The sequence below is a fragment of the Diadema antillarum genome, unplaced genomic scaffold (assembly GCF_040938485.1).
Source record: "Diadema antillarum isolate AM-2024a unplaced genomic scaffold, OU_Dant_1.0 scf00000091, whole genome shotgun sequence".
Classification (NCBI taxonomy): domain Eukaryota; kingdom Metazoa; phylum Echinodermata; class Echinoidea; order Diadematoida; family Diadematidae; genus Diadema; species Diadema antillarum.
In genome coordinates this window covers 2,885,263-2,900,879 of record NW_027270980.1, presented here as the reverse complement: position 1 = coordinate 2,900,879, position 15,617 = coordinate 2,885,263, and positions in this window count along the sequence as shown.

The following is a 15,617-nucleotide window of genomic DNA, read 5'->3' as shown; positions in this document are numbered from 1 at the left end:
ATACCTTTTTTTACAATGTATAGCTTCTTACATGTATAAAATCAGCACAAAGTAACCACGACTACATTGTGTTACTGAATTGATATGAACAAATTTCATTTTGTTACAATATACCATGATCAGCTTGAAAAGCCCAGCCTGCAATATTTTGCAGCAGTCGAAGCAATGCAGTCTCCAACGATAAACAAAGGGATACTGTGTGAGAATGTGATATAGGCACCTTGAAGTTATATTGAGCGTGCATGCAAAACCGTTTCTCTAACCACTCGGCCACGGGACATCCCCGGAAATGGTAAGGGAAAAAAGAAATGTATAGATATTACAGGGGGAAAAGTCAATGCCCACTCAACAATCGTGGCCGCGTGAACATGTATTGCATTGCTAGACAGAAATGCGGCCTTGTAACGACTGATGTCGCTATGCCATTTCTGGCAACTTGGATAAAATACGCGCCGTAGACATAAAGCCTATAATCGGCTGGTTTTGATACCTTGCCTTTAATCACAATTTTCAATGTGATGACGTCATCAAAGTACAAAACAATGACATGGTCTTGAAAGACAATTGTTCAAAGTACAACACCTCCGTCGTCGTCATTACATACTATGATCGGTTTGACAAAGTCAGCCTGCAAAATTTTGCAGCAGTCGAAGCAATGTGGTCTCCAACACAAAAAAGAGGGATATGGTGTGTGTCTGTGTGTCTGTGTGTGTGTATAGGTGCGTTTATATACGAACGTGATTTCTACATGGACGAATATGTGATACAAAATTTAAAAAAAAAAGTAAAATAGCTAAGTACTTTGTTTCGTGATCTTGTGGGGTTCGAACCCGCAACTTCACGTCTCTGAGACGTCGCCTTTAACCACTCGGCCATACGTCTCGGCGAGGAAATATGAGGAACGTAAACTTATGTACTAGTATGTGAAAGCTGAATCGGGAATCGTTTTGTCCACATTCCATTCTCATTTTCAGTTTTAAACTGCAAAATTGTCAACCTGATGATGAGATTTCAAAAAATAAAATGCATGATTACTGAAGCTTATTGTCTCAGCTACAACATACTTAAGTTTCAGAGGAAATGAAGCAAAATCAGCTGAGATAAATGTGCTTAAACGTTGTCAAGTCAATGCATGGTTTAAAAAAAAATCACCTCCCATAGACATTACACGTAAACTTGTCCGATTTTGCATCTTTACCTTTAATCACAATTTAAGGTATGATGACGTCATCAAATTTCAAAACCATGACTTGGACTTGAAAGGCAATTGTTCAAAGTACAACATATCTGAATTTGGGATAATATTGAGCTTAAACAACAGAGATACGAGCAAATGAATGTCAGAAACAGTACCTCAAAAAAATTAATTCCACTTTTTTGATTTCAGATGATGATATGATGACGTCATAATGTATTTAGGGAAATATTGATACTTGAAACGTTATTTTCAATTCATATGCTTTTGTAATATGCAATAAAAACATAGGGTCACCTGACGTTTTAAAGAGCTATGGCGAAATAAACAAAGACATGTTTTTCGCTATATTTCCACATAGACGCGCACAAGAAATTTCAACTTTGACGCCAGCGCATTCCTTTGTTATAAGTCGAAATTGATCGGAAATCAATGGATATTGTTACTTAATGTATCAGGAATCCAAATCTGTCAAGAAATGTGCATTTTCATGTTGCTTACGCGCACTGCGCGCGGAAATGCGCGGACGGACGCGAACGCGCGGAACGCTTAAAATTGTCTGAAACTTCGAGATTTCCCATTGGGAAGTCGTTTTAAGCATTTAAAAACTTTGACGCGCGCTTACGCGCGCGTAATGATGTCCTAGGTAATTAGCATTAAAAAGTAAGATAGAGCGTGACCTGAACTTTATGTCCACCGAATATGATACAGAAATGTCCTTTAGTTATGAAGTTATGATCGATCATGTAACATGTCCGAAAATCACAAAATGGCGCCTAGATGACGTCATAGATACGTTACTGTCATGAAAACCTTATTGTGGCTAGATATTGACATGAGACATGTTGACTGAAAATGTCATGTTATTCCGTCATGTCAATGTTGAGATATTCACGACACAAAATGTGCCAGAAAGAAAGAAGAATAAAAAGAAAGAAAGGAAGATTTTGACAAACACAATAGGTGATACGCTAAAAGCGTATCACCTAATAAAGAGAGATTTTGACAATCACAATAGGTGATACGCTGATAGCGTATCACCTAAAAAGAAACGAGACATGAAACTCGTCACACTGACGAGTTAGGTGATACGCCTGGGGTCATCAGATGTCGGTCATCTGTGATCGACAAAGAAAAGAATGTGATATAGGCACCTTGAAGTTATATTGAGCGTGCATGCAAAACCGTTTCTCTAACCACTCGGCCACGGGACATCCCCGGAAATGGTAAGGCAAAAAAGAAATGTATGGATATTACAGGGGGAAAAAGTCAATGCCCACTCAACAATCGTGGCCGCGTGAACATGTATTGCATTGCTAGACGGAAAAGCGGCCTTCTAACGACTGAGGTCGCTATGCCATTTCTGGCAACTTGGGAAAAATACGTCCCGCAGACATAAAACCTATAATCGGCTGGTTTTGATACCTTGCCTTTAATCACAATTTTCAGTGTAATGACGTCATCAAATTACAAAACAATGACATCGTCTTGAAAGACAATTGTTCAAAGTACAACACCTCATTCGTCGTCATTACATACTATGATCGGTTTGACAAAGTCAACCTGCAAAATTTGCTGCAGTCGAAGCAATGTGGTCTCCAACACACAAAAAAGAGGGATATGGCGTGTGTGTGTGTCTGTGTGTGTGTATAGGTGCGTTTATATACGAACGTGATTTCTACATGGACGAATATGTAATACAAAATTGAAGAAAAAAACAGTGAAGTAGCTAAGTATTTTGTTTCGTGATCTTGTGGGGTTCGAACCCGCAACCTCACGTCTCTGAGACGTCGCCTTTAACTACTCGGCCACACGTCTCGACGAGAAAATATGAGAAAGTTATGGACTTGAAAGACAGTTGTTCAATGTATAACACATTCATCGTACGTTGTCAGTTTGCTCTTGACATGACAATCTATCACATGAATGTGAGGCAGGCATTAGTACCTGTATGAAATTATTATAGGCATGGTTATCAAATTGCCCTAAAATTTCCTTATAATTGCCTTATTTTTACACACAGTTATGCTATCCCTTTAAACTCGTCACAGTTTAATTAGAATCATTAACATCATACATTAGTACCATATTCAATTCCATAGCTGATAACGTTTGCTAATCAATTAAGATTAATTGTCTAGAATGTGTCATATGGCCAACCTGTATACACACGTATATATACACACACAATGCTAAATGTATGTATCAAACATCTGTAACACAACTTTGAACTAACTGTAGGAAGTATCGCTGCACTTATCATCCATACTTTTTATCACTATCTGAAACTCCACAAAAACCACTAATTGACAAATAATCATCAATACAGAAGACTGAATACCTTTTTTACAATGTATAGCTTGTTACATGTATAAATCAGCACAAAGTAACCACGACTACATTGTGTTACTGAATTGATATGAACAAATTTCATTTTGTTACAATATACTATATCAGTTTGAAAGCCCAGCCTGCAAAGTTTTGCAGCAGTCGAAGTAATGCAGTCTCCAACGCAAAACAAAGGTATACTGTGTGAGTGTGTGCGTATAGGTGTGTTTACATGCAAACGTGATTTCTACATGGACGAAGGTGTGGTACTCCATTGAAGAAAAAAAGTAAAAATAAAAATTATATTCTTTCGTGCTCTTGTGAGGATCGAACCCGTACGTGTGCAACCTCACGTTTCTAAGACGACGCCTCTAACCACTCGGCCATACGTCTCGACGAGATAATTAGAGGAACGTAAACTTATGTACGTGAAAGATGAATCAGGAATCGTTTGGTCCGCATTCCATTCTCATTTTCAGTTTTAAATTGCAAAATTGTCAACCTCATGAGGAGATTTCAAAGAATAAAGTGCATGATTACTGCAGCTTATTGTCACAGCTACAACATACTTAAGTTTCAAAGGAAATGAAGCAAAATCAGCTGAGATAAAGGTGCTTAAACGTTGTCAAGTCAATGCATGGTTTCTAAAAAAATCACCTCCCATAGACATAACACGTAAACTTGTCCGATTTTGCGTCTTTACCTTTAAACACAATTTAAAGCATGATGACGTCATCAAATTTCAAAACTATGACTTGGACTTGAAAGGCAAATGTTCAAAGTACAACATATCTGAATTTGGGATAATATTGAGCTTAAACAACAGAGATACGAGCAAATGAATCTCAGAAACAGTACCTTAAAAAAATTAATTCCACTTTTTTGATTTCAGATGACGATATGATGACGTCATAATGTTTTATGGAAATAATGATACTTGAAACGTTATGTCCAATTTATATGCTTTTGTAATATGCAATAAAAACATAGGGTAACCAGACGATTTAAAGAGCTATGGCAAAATAAACAAAGACATGTTTTTTCACTATATTTGCACATAGACGCGCAGGCGAAATTTGAACTTTGACGCAAGTGCAATGCTTTGTTATTTGTCAGAATCGATCAGAAATCAATGGATATTGTTACTCAAAGTATCAGGAATCCAAATCAGTCAAAAAAAGTGCATTTTCATGTTACTGACGCGCTGTGCGCGCGAAAACGCGCGGACGGACGCGCACACGCAAAATCGTTTGAAACGCTTAAAATTGTCTAAAACTTCGAGATTTCCCATTGGAAAGTTGTTTTGAGCCTTTTAAAAGTTTGACGCGCGCTTACGCGTCCTAGATGACGTCCTAGGTAATTAGGATCAGAGAAAGAAAGATAGAACGTGACCTGAACTTTATGTTCACCGAAAATGATACAGAAATGACCTTTAGTTATGAAGTTATGATCGATCATGTAACATGGTCCGAAAATCACAAAATGGCGCCTAGATGACGTCATAGATATGTTACTGTCATGAAAACCTTATTGTGGCTAGATATTGTCATGAGACATCTTCCCTGAAAATGTCATGTTATTCCGTAATGTCATTCTTGAGATATTGATGACACAAAATTGTCCAGAAAGAAAGAAGAATAACGAGATATGAAACTCGTCACGCTGACGAGTTAGGTGATACGCTTGGGGTCATCAGGTGTCGGTCATCTGTGATCGACAAAGAAAAGAATGTGATATAGGCACCTTGAAGTTATATTGAGCGTGCATGCAAAACCGTTTCTTTAACCAATCGGCCACGGGACATCCCCGGAAATGGTAAGGCAAAAAAGAAATGTATGGATATTACAGGGGGAAAAAGTCAATGCCCACTCAACAATCGTGGCCGCGTGAACATGTATTGCATTGCTAGACGGAAATGCGGCCTTGTAACGACTGATGTCGCTATGCCATTTCTGGCAACTTGGGAAAAATACGCGCCGTAGACATAAAGCCTATAATCGGCTGGTTTTGATACCTTGCCTTTAATCACAATTTTCAGTGTGATGACGTCATCAAAGTACAAAACAATGACATGGTCTTGAAAGACAAATGTTCAAAGTACAACACCTCAGTCGTCGTCATTACATACTATGATCGGTTTGACAAAGTCAACCTGCAAAATGTTGCTGCAGTCGAAGCAATGTGGTCTCCAACACACAAAAAAGAGGGATATGGCGTGTGTCTGTGTGTCTCTGTGTGTGTATAGGTGCGTTTATATACGAACGTGATTTCTACATGGACGAATATGTAATACAAAATTGAAGAAAAAAAAACAGTAAAGTAGCTAAGTATTTTGTTTCGTGATCTTGTGAGGTTCGAACCCGCAACCTCACGTCTCTGAGACGTCGCCTTTAACCACTCGGCGACACGTCTCGACGGGAAAATATGGGGAACGTTATGGACTTGAAAGACAGTTGTTCAATATATAACACATTCATCATACGTTGTCAGTTTGCTATTGACATGACGATCTATCACATGAATATGAGGGAGGCATTAGTACCTGTATGAAATTATTATAGGCATGGTTATCAAATTGCCCTAAAATATCCTTATAATTGCCTTATTTTTACACACAGTTACGCTATCCCTTTAAACTCGTCACAGTTTAATTAGAATCATTAACATCATACATTAGTACCATATTCAGTTCCATAGCTGATCACGTTTGCTAATCAATTAAGAGTAATTGTCTAGAATGTGTCATATGGCCAACCTGTATACACACGTATATACACACACACAATGCTAAATGTATGTATCAAACATCTGTAACACAGCTTTGAACTAACTATAGGAATTATCGCTGCACTTATCATCCATACTTTTTATCACTATCTGAAACTCCACAAAAACCACTAATTGACAAATAATCATCAATACAGAAGACTGAATACCTTTTTTACAATGTATAGCTTGTTACATGTATAAATCAGCACAAAGTAACCACGACTACATTGTGTTACTGAATTGATATGAACAAATTTCATTTTGTTACAGTATACTGTATCAGTTTGAAAAGCCCAACCTGCAAAACTATAATTTTGCAGCAGACGAAGTAATGCAGTCTCCAACGCAAAACAAAGGTATACTGTGTGAGTGTGTGCGTATAGGTGTGTTTACATGCAAACGTGATTTCTACATGGACGAAGGTGTAGTACTCCATTGAAGAAAAAAAGTTAAAAAAAAATTATTATTTTCTTTCGTGCTCTTGTGAGGATCGAACCCGTACGTGTGCAACCTCACGTTTCTAAGACGACGCCTCTAACCACTCGGCCATACGTCTCGACGAGAAAATTAGAGGAACGTAAGCTTATGTACGTGAAAGATGAATCACGAATCGTTTGGTCCGCATTCCATTCTCATTTTCAGTTTTAAATTGCAAAATTGTCAACCTCATGAGGAGATTTCAAAGAATAAAATGCATGATTACTGCAGCTTATTGTCACATCTACAACATAAATAAGTTTCAGAGGAAATGAAGCAAAATCAGCTGAGATAAAGGTGCTTAAACGTTGTCAAGTCAATGCATGGTTTCTAAAAAAATCACCTCCCATAGACAATACACGTAAACTTGTCCGATTTTGCGTCTTTACCTTTAAACACAATTTAAAGCATGATGACGTCATCAAATTTCAAAACCATGACATGGACTTGAAAGGCAAATGTTCAAAGTACAACATATCTGAATTTGGGATAATATTGAGCTTAAACAACAGAGATACGAGCAAATGAATGTCAGAAACAGTACCTCAAAAAAATTAATTCCACTTTTTTGATTTCAGATGACGATATGATGACGTCATAATGTAATTATGGAAATAATGATACTTGAAACGTCAAGTCCAATTTATATGCTTTTGTAATATGCAATAAAAACATAGGGTCACCTGACGTTTTAAAGAGCTATGGCGAAATAAACAAAGACATGTTTTTTCACTATATTTGCACATAGACGCGCAGGCGAAATTTGAACTTTGACGCAAGTGCATTGCTTTGTTATTTGTAGGAATCGATTAGAAATCAATGGATATTGTTGCTCAAAGTATCAGGAATCCAAATCTGTCAAAAAAGTGTATTTTCATGTTGCTGACGCGCTGTGCGCGCGAAAATGCGCGGACGGACGCGCACGCGCAAAATTGTTTGAAACGCATAAAATTGTCTGAAACTTCGAGATTTCCCATTGGAAAGTTGTTTTGAGCCTTTTAAAATTTTGACGCGCGCTTACGCGCACTTAATGATGTCCTAGGTAATTAGCATCAAAAGAAGTAGGATAGAACGTGACCTGAACTTTATGTCCACAAAAAATGATACAGAAATGACCTTTAGTTATGAAGTTATGATCGATCATGTAACATGGTCCAAAAATCACAAAATGGCGCCTAGACGACGTCATAGATATGTTACTGTCATGAAAACCTTATTGTGGCTAGATATTGTCATGAGACATGTTCCCTGAAAATGTCATGTTATTCCGTAATGTCATTCTTGAGATATTGATGACACAAAATTGTCCAGAAAGAAAGAAGAATAAAAAGAAATAAAGAGAGATTTTGACAATCACAATAGGTGATACGCTGATAGCGTATCACCTAAAAAGAAACGAGACATGAAACTCGTCACACTGACGAGTTAGGTGATACGCCTGGGGTCATCAGATGTCGGTCATCTGTGATCGACAAAGAAAAGAATGTGATATAGGCACCTTGAAGTTATATTGAGCGTGCATGCAAAACCGTTTCTCTAACCACTCGGCCACGGGACATCCCCGGAAATGGTAAGGCAAAAAAGAAATGTATGGATATTACAGGGGGAAAAAGTCAATGCCCACTCAACAATCGTGGCCGCGTGAACATGTATTGCATTGCTAGACGGAAAAGCGGCCTTCTAACGACTGAGGTCGCTATGCCATTTCTGGCAACTTGGGAAAAATACGTCCCGCAGACATAAAACCTATAATCGGCTGGTTTTGATACCTTGCCTTTAATCACAATTTTCAGTGTAATGACGTCATCAAATTACAAAACAATGACATCGTCTTGAAAGACAATTGTTCAAAGTACAACACCTCATTCGTCGTCATTACATACTATGATCGGTTTGACAAAGTCAACCTGCAAAATTTGCTGCAGTCGAAGCAATGTGGTCTCCAACACACAAAAAAGAGGGATATGGCGTGTGTGTGTGTCTGTGTGTGTGTATAGGTGCGTTTATATACGAACGTGATTTCTACATGGACGAATATGTAATACAAAATTGAAGAAAAAAACAGTGAAGTAGCTAAGTATTTTGTTTCGTGATCTTGTGGGGTTCGAACCCGCAACCTCACGTCTCTGAGACGTCGCCTTTAACTACTCGGCCACACGTCTCGACGAGAAAATATGAGAAAGTTATGGACTTGAAAGACAGTTGTTCAATGTATAACACATTCATCGTACGTTGTCAGTTTGCTCTTGACATGACAATCTATCACATGAATGTGAGGCAGGCATTAGTACCTGTATGAAATTATTATAGGCATGGTTATCAAATTGCCCTAAAATTTCCTTATAATTGCCTTATTTTTACACACAGTTATGCTATCCCTTTAAACTCGTCACAGTTTAATTAGAATCATTAACATCATACATTAGTACCATATTCAATTCCATAGCTGATAACGTTTGCTAATCAATTAAGATTAATTGTCTAGAATGTGTCATATGGCCAACCTGTATACACACGTATATATACACACACAATGCTAAATGTATGTATCAAACATCTGTAACACAACTTTGAACTAACTGTAGGAAGTATCGCTGCACTTATCATCCATACTTTTTATCACTATCTGAAACTCCACAAAAACCACTAATTGACAAATAATCATCAATACAGAAGACTGAATACCTTTTTTACAATGTATAGCTTGTTACATGTATAAATCAGCACAAAGTAACCACGACTACATTGTGTTACTGAATTGATATGAACAAATTTCATTTTGTTACAATATACTATATCAGTTTGAAAGCCCAGCCTGCAAAGTTTTGCAGCAGTCGAAGTAATGCAGTCTCCAACGCAAAACAAAGGTATACTGTGTGAGTGTGTGCGTATAGGTGTGTTTACATGCAAACGTGATTTCTACATGGACGAAGGTGTGGTACTCCATTGAAGAAAAAAAGTAAAAATAAAAATTATATTCTTTCGTGCTCTTGTGAGGATCGAACCCGTACGTGTGCAACCTCACGTTTCTAAGACGACGCCTCTAACCACTCGGCCATACGTCTCGACGAGATAATTAGAGGAACGTAAACTTATGTACGTGAAAGATGAATCAGGAATCGTTTGGTCCGCATTCCATTCTCATTTTCAGTTTTAAATTGCAAAATTGTCAACCTCATGAGGAGATTTCAAAGAATAAAGTGCATGATTACTGCAGCTTATTGTCACAGCTACAACATACTTAAGTTTCAAAGGAAATGAAGCAAAATCAGCTGAGATAAAGGTGCTTAAACGTTGTCAAGTCAATGCATGGTTTCTAAAAAAATCACCTCCCATAGACATAACACGTAAACTTGTCCGATTTTGCGTCTTTACCTTTAAACACAATTTAAAGCATGATGACGTCATCAAATTTCAAAACTATGACTTGGACTTGAAAGGCAAATGTTCAAAGTACAACATATCTGAATTTGGGATAATATTGAGCTTAAACAACAGAGATACGAGCAAATGAATCTCAGAAACAGTACCTTAAAAAAATTAATTCCACTTTTTTGATTTCAGATGACGATATGATGACGTCATAATGTTTTATGGAAATAATGATACTTGAAACGTTATGTCCAATTTATATGCTTTTGTAATATGCAATAAAAACATAGGGTAACCAGACGATTTAAAGAGCTATGGCAAAATAAACAAAGACATGTTTTTTCACTATATTTGCACATAGACGCGCAGGCGAAATTTGAACTTTGACGCAAGTGCAATGCTTTGTTATTTGTCAGAATCGATCAGAAATCAATGGATATTGTTACTCAAAGTATCAGGAATCCAAATCAGTCAAAAAAAGTGCATTTTCATGTTACTGACGCGCTGTGCGCGCGAAAACGCGCGGACGGACGCGCACACGCAAAATCGTTTGAAACGCTTAAAATTGTCTGAAACTTCGAGATTTCCCATTGGAAAGTTGTTTTGAGCCTTTTAAAAGTTTGACGCGCGCTTACGCGTCCTAGATGACGTCCTAGGTAATTAGGATCAGAGAAAGAAAGATAGAACGTGACCTGAACTTTATGTTCACCGAAAATGATACAGAAATGACCTTTAGTTATGAAGTTATGATCGATCATGTAACATGGTCCGAAAATCACAAAATGGCGCCTAGATGACGTCATAGATATGTTACTGTCATGAAAACCTTATTGTGGCTAGATATTGTCATGAGACATGTTCCCTGAAAATGTCATGTTATTCCGTAATGTCATTCTTGAGATATTGATGACACAAAATTGTCCAGAAAGAAAGAAGAATAACGAGATATGAAACTCGTCACGCTGACGAGTTAGGTGATACGCTTGGGGTCATCAGGTGTCGGTCATCTGTGATCGACAAAGAAAAGAATGTGATATAGGCACCTTGAAGTTATATTGAGCGTGCATGCAAAACCGTTTCTTTAACCAATCGGCCACGGGACATCCCCGGAAATGGTAAGGCAAAAAAGAAATGTATGGATATTACAGGGGGAAAAAGTCAATGCCCACTCAACAATCGTGGCCGCGTGAACATGTATTGCATTGCTAGACGGAAATGCGGCCTTGTAACGACTGATGTCGCTATGCCATTTCTGGCAACTTGGGAAAAATACGCGCCGTAGACATAAAGCCTATAATCGGCTGGTTTTGATACCTTGCCTTTAATCACAATTTTCAGTGTGATGACGTCATCAAAGTACAAAACAATGACATGGTCTTGAAAGACAAATGTTCAAAGTACAACACCTCAGTCGTCGTCATTACATACTATGATCGGTTTGACAAAGTCAACCTGCAAAATGTTGCTGCAGTCGAAGCAATGTGGTCTCCAACACACAAAAAAGAGGGATATGGCGTGTGTCTGTGTGTCTCTGTGTGTGTATAGGTGCGTTTATATACGAACGTGATTTCTACATGGACGAATATGTAATACAAAATTGAAGAAAAAAAGTAAAATAGCTAAGTATTTTGTTTCGTGATCTTGTGGGGTTCGAACCCGCAACCTCAAGTCTCTGAGACGTCGCCTTTAACCACTCGGCCATACGTCTCGGCGAGAAAATATGAGGAACGTAAACTTATGTATGTGAAAGCTGAATCGGGAATCGTTTTGTCCACATTCCATTCTCATTTTCAGTTTTAAACTGCAAAATTGTCAACCTGATAATGAGATTTCAAAAAATAAAATGCATGATTACTGAAGCTTATTGTCTCAGCTACAACATACTTAAGTTTCAGAGGAAATGAAGCAAAATCAGCTGAGATAAAGGTGCTTAAACGTTGTCAAGTCAATGCATGGTTTTAAAAAAAATCACCTCCCATAGACAATACACGTAAACTTGTCCGATTTTGCATCTTTACCTTTAATCACAATTTAAGGTATGATGACGTCATCAAATTTCAAAACCATGACATGGACTTAAAAGGCAAATGTTCAAAGTACAACATATCTGAATTTGGGATAATATTGAGCTTAAACAACAGAGATACGAGCAAATGAATGTCAGAAACAGTACCTCAAAAAAATTAATTCCACTTTTTTGATTTCAGATGATGATATGATGACGTCATAATGTATTTAGGGAAATATTGATACTTGAGACGTTATTTTCAATTCATATGCTTTTGTAATATGCAATAAAAACATAGGGTCACCTGACGTTTTAAAGAGCTATGGCGAAATAAACAAAGACATGTTTTTCGCTATATTTCCACTTAGACGCGAACACGAAATTTCAACTTTGACGCCAGCGCATTCCTTTGTTATAGGTCGAAATTGATCGGAAATCAATGGATATTGTTACTTAATGTATCAGGAATCCAAATCTGTCAAAAAATGTGCATTTTCAGTTTGCTTACGCGCACTACGCGCGAAAATGTGCGGACGGACGCGAACGCGCGAAACGCTTAAAATTGTCTGAAACTTCGAGATTTCCCATTGGTAAGTTGTTTTGAGCCTTTTAAAAGTTTGACGCGCGCGTACGCGCGCGTAATAATGTCTTAGGTAATTAGCATTAAAATGTATGATAGAGCATGACCTGAACTTAATGTCCGCCGAAAATGATACAGACATGACCTTTAGATATGAAGTTATGATCGATCATGTAACATGGTCCGAAAATCACAAAATGGCGCCTAGATGACGTCATAGATATGTTACTGTCATGAAAACCTTATTGTGGCTAGATTTTGTCATGAGACATGTTCCCTGAAAATGTCATGTTATTCCGTAATGTCATTCTTGAGATATTGATGACACAAAATTGTCCAGAAAGAAAGAAGAACGAGACATGAAAACTCGTCACATTGAGGACGAGTTAGGTGATACGCTTGTGGTCATCAGATGACAGTCATCTGTGATCGACAAAGAAAAGAATGTGATATAGGCACCTTGAAGTTATATTGAGCGTGCATGCGAAACCGTTTCTGTAACCACTCGGCCACGGGTCATCCACGGAAATGGTAAGACAGAAAAACAACAACAATGTATAGATATAACGGGGGGAAAGTCAATGCCCACTCAACTAACGCGGCCGTGTGAACATCTATTGCATTGCTAGACGGAAAAGCGGCCTTGTAACGACTGAGGTCGCTATACCATTTCTGGCAACTTGGGAAAAATACGTCCCGCAGACATAAAACCTATAATCGGCTGGTTTTGATACCTTGCCTTTAATCACAATTTTCAGTGTAATGACGTCATCAAATTACAAAACAATGACATGGTCTTGAAAGAAAATTGTTCAAAGTACAACACCTCAGTCGTCGTCATTACATACTATGATCGGTTTGACAAAGTCAACCTGCAAAATTTTGCTGCAGTCGAAGCAATGTGGTCTCCAACACACAAAAAAGAGGGATATGGCGTGTGTGTGTGTCTGTGTGTGTGTATAGGTGCGTTTATATACGAACGTGATTTCTACATGGACGAATATGTAATACAAAATTGAAGAAAAAAAAACAGTAAAGTAGCTAAGTATTTTGTTTCGTGATCTTGTGAGGTTCGAACCCGCAACCTCACGTCTCTGAGACGTCGCCTTTAACCACTCGGCGACACGTCTCGACGGGAAAATATGGGGAACGTTATGGACTTGAAAGACAGTTGTTCAATATATAACACATTCATCATACGTTGTCAGTTTGCTATTGACATGACGATCTATCACATGAATATGAGGGAGGCATTAGTACCTGTATGAAATTATTATAGGCATGGTTATCAAATTGCCCTAAAATATCCTTATAATTGCCTTATTTTTACACACAGTTACGCTATCCCTTTAAACTCGTCACAGTTTAATTAGAATCATTAACATCATACATTAGTACCATATTCAGTTCCATAGCTGATCACGTTTGCTAATCAATTAAGAGTAATTGTCTAGAATGTGTCATATGGCCAACCTGTATACACACGTATATACACACACACAATGCTAAATGTATGTATCAAACATCTGTAACACAGCTTTGAACTAACTATAGGAATTATCGCTGCACTTATCATCCATACTTTTTATCACTATCTGAAACTCCACAAAAACCACTAATTGACAAATAATCATCAATACAGAAGACTGAATACCTTTTTTACAATGTATAGCTTGTTACATGTATAAATCAGCACAAAGTAACCACGACTACATTGTGTTACTGAATTGATATGAACAAATTTCATTTTGTTACAGTATACTGTATCAGTTTGAAAAGCCCAACCTGCAAAACTATAATTTTGCAGCAGACGAAGTAATGCAGTCTCCAACGCAAAACAAAGGTATACTGTGTGAGTGTGTGCGTATAGGTGTGTTTACATGCAAACGTGATTTCTACATGGACGAAGGTGTAGTACTCCATTGAAGAAAAAAAGTTAAAAAAAAATTATTATTTTCTTTCGTGCTCTTGTGAGGATCGAACCCGTACGTGTGCAACCTCACGTTTCTAAGACGACGCCTCTAACCACTCGGCCATACGTCTCGACGAGAAAATTAGAGGAACGTAAGCTTATGTACGTGAAAGATGAATCACGAATCGTTTGGTCCGCATTCCATTCTCATTTTCAGTTTTAAATTGCAAAATTGTCAACCTCATGAGGAGATTTCAAAGAATAAAATGCATGATTACTGCAGCTTATTGTCACATCTACAACATAAATAAGTTTCAGAGGAAATGAAGCAAAATCAGCTGAGATAAAGGTGCTTAAACGTTGTCAAGTCAATGCATGGTTTCTAAAAAAATCACCTCCCATAGACAATACACGTAAACTTGTCCGATTTTGCGTCTTTACCTTTAAACACAATTTAAAGCATGATGACGTCATCAAATTTCAAAACCATGACATGGACTTGAAAGGCAAATGTTCAAAGTACAACATATCTGAATTTGGGATAATATTGAGCTTAAACAACAGAGATACGAGCAAATGAATGTCAGAAACAGTACCTCAAAAAAATTAATTCCACTTTTTTGATTTCAGATGACGATATGATGACGTCATAATGTAATTATGGAAATAATGATACTTGAAACGTCAAGTCCAATTTATATGCTTTTGTAATATGCAATAAAAACATAGGGTCACCTGACGTTTTAAAGAGCTATGGCGAAATAAACAAAGACATGTTTTTTCACTATATTTGCACATAGACGCGCAGGCGAAATTTGAACTTTGACGCAAGTGCATTGCTTTGTTATTTGTAGGAATCGATTAGAAATCAATGGATATTGTTGCTCAAAGTATCAGGAATCCAAATCTGTCAAAAAAAGTGTATTTTCATGTTGCTGACGCGCTGTGCGCGCGAAAATGCGCGGACGGACGCGCA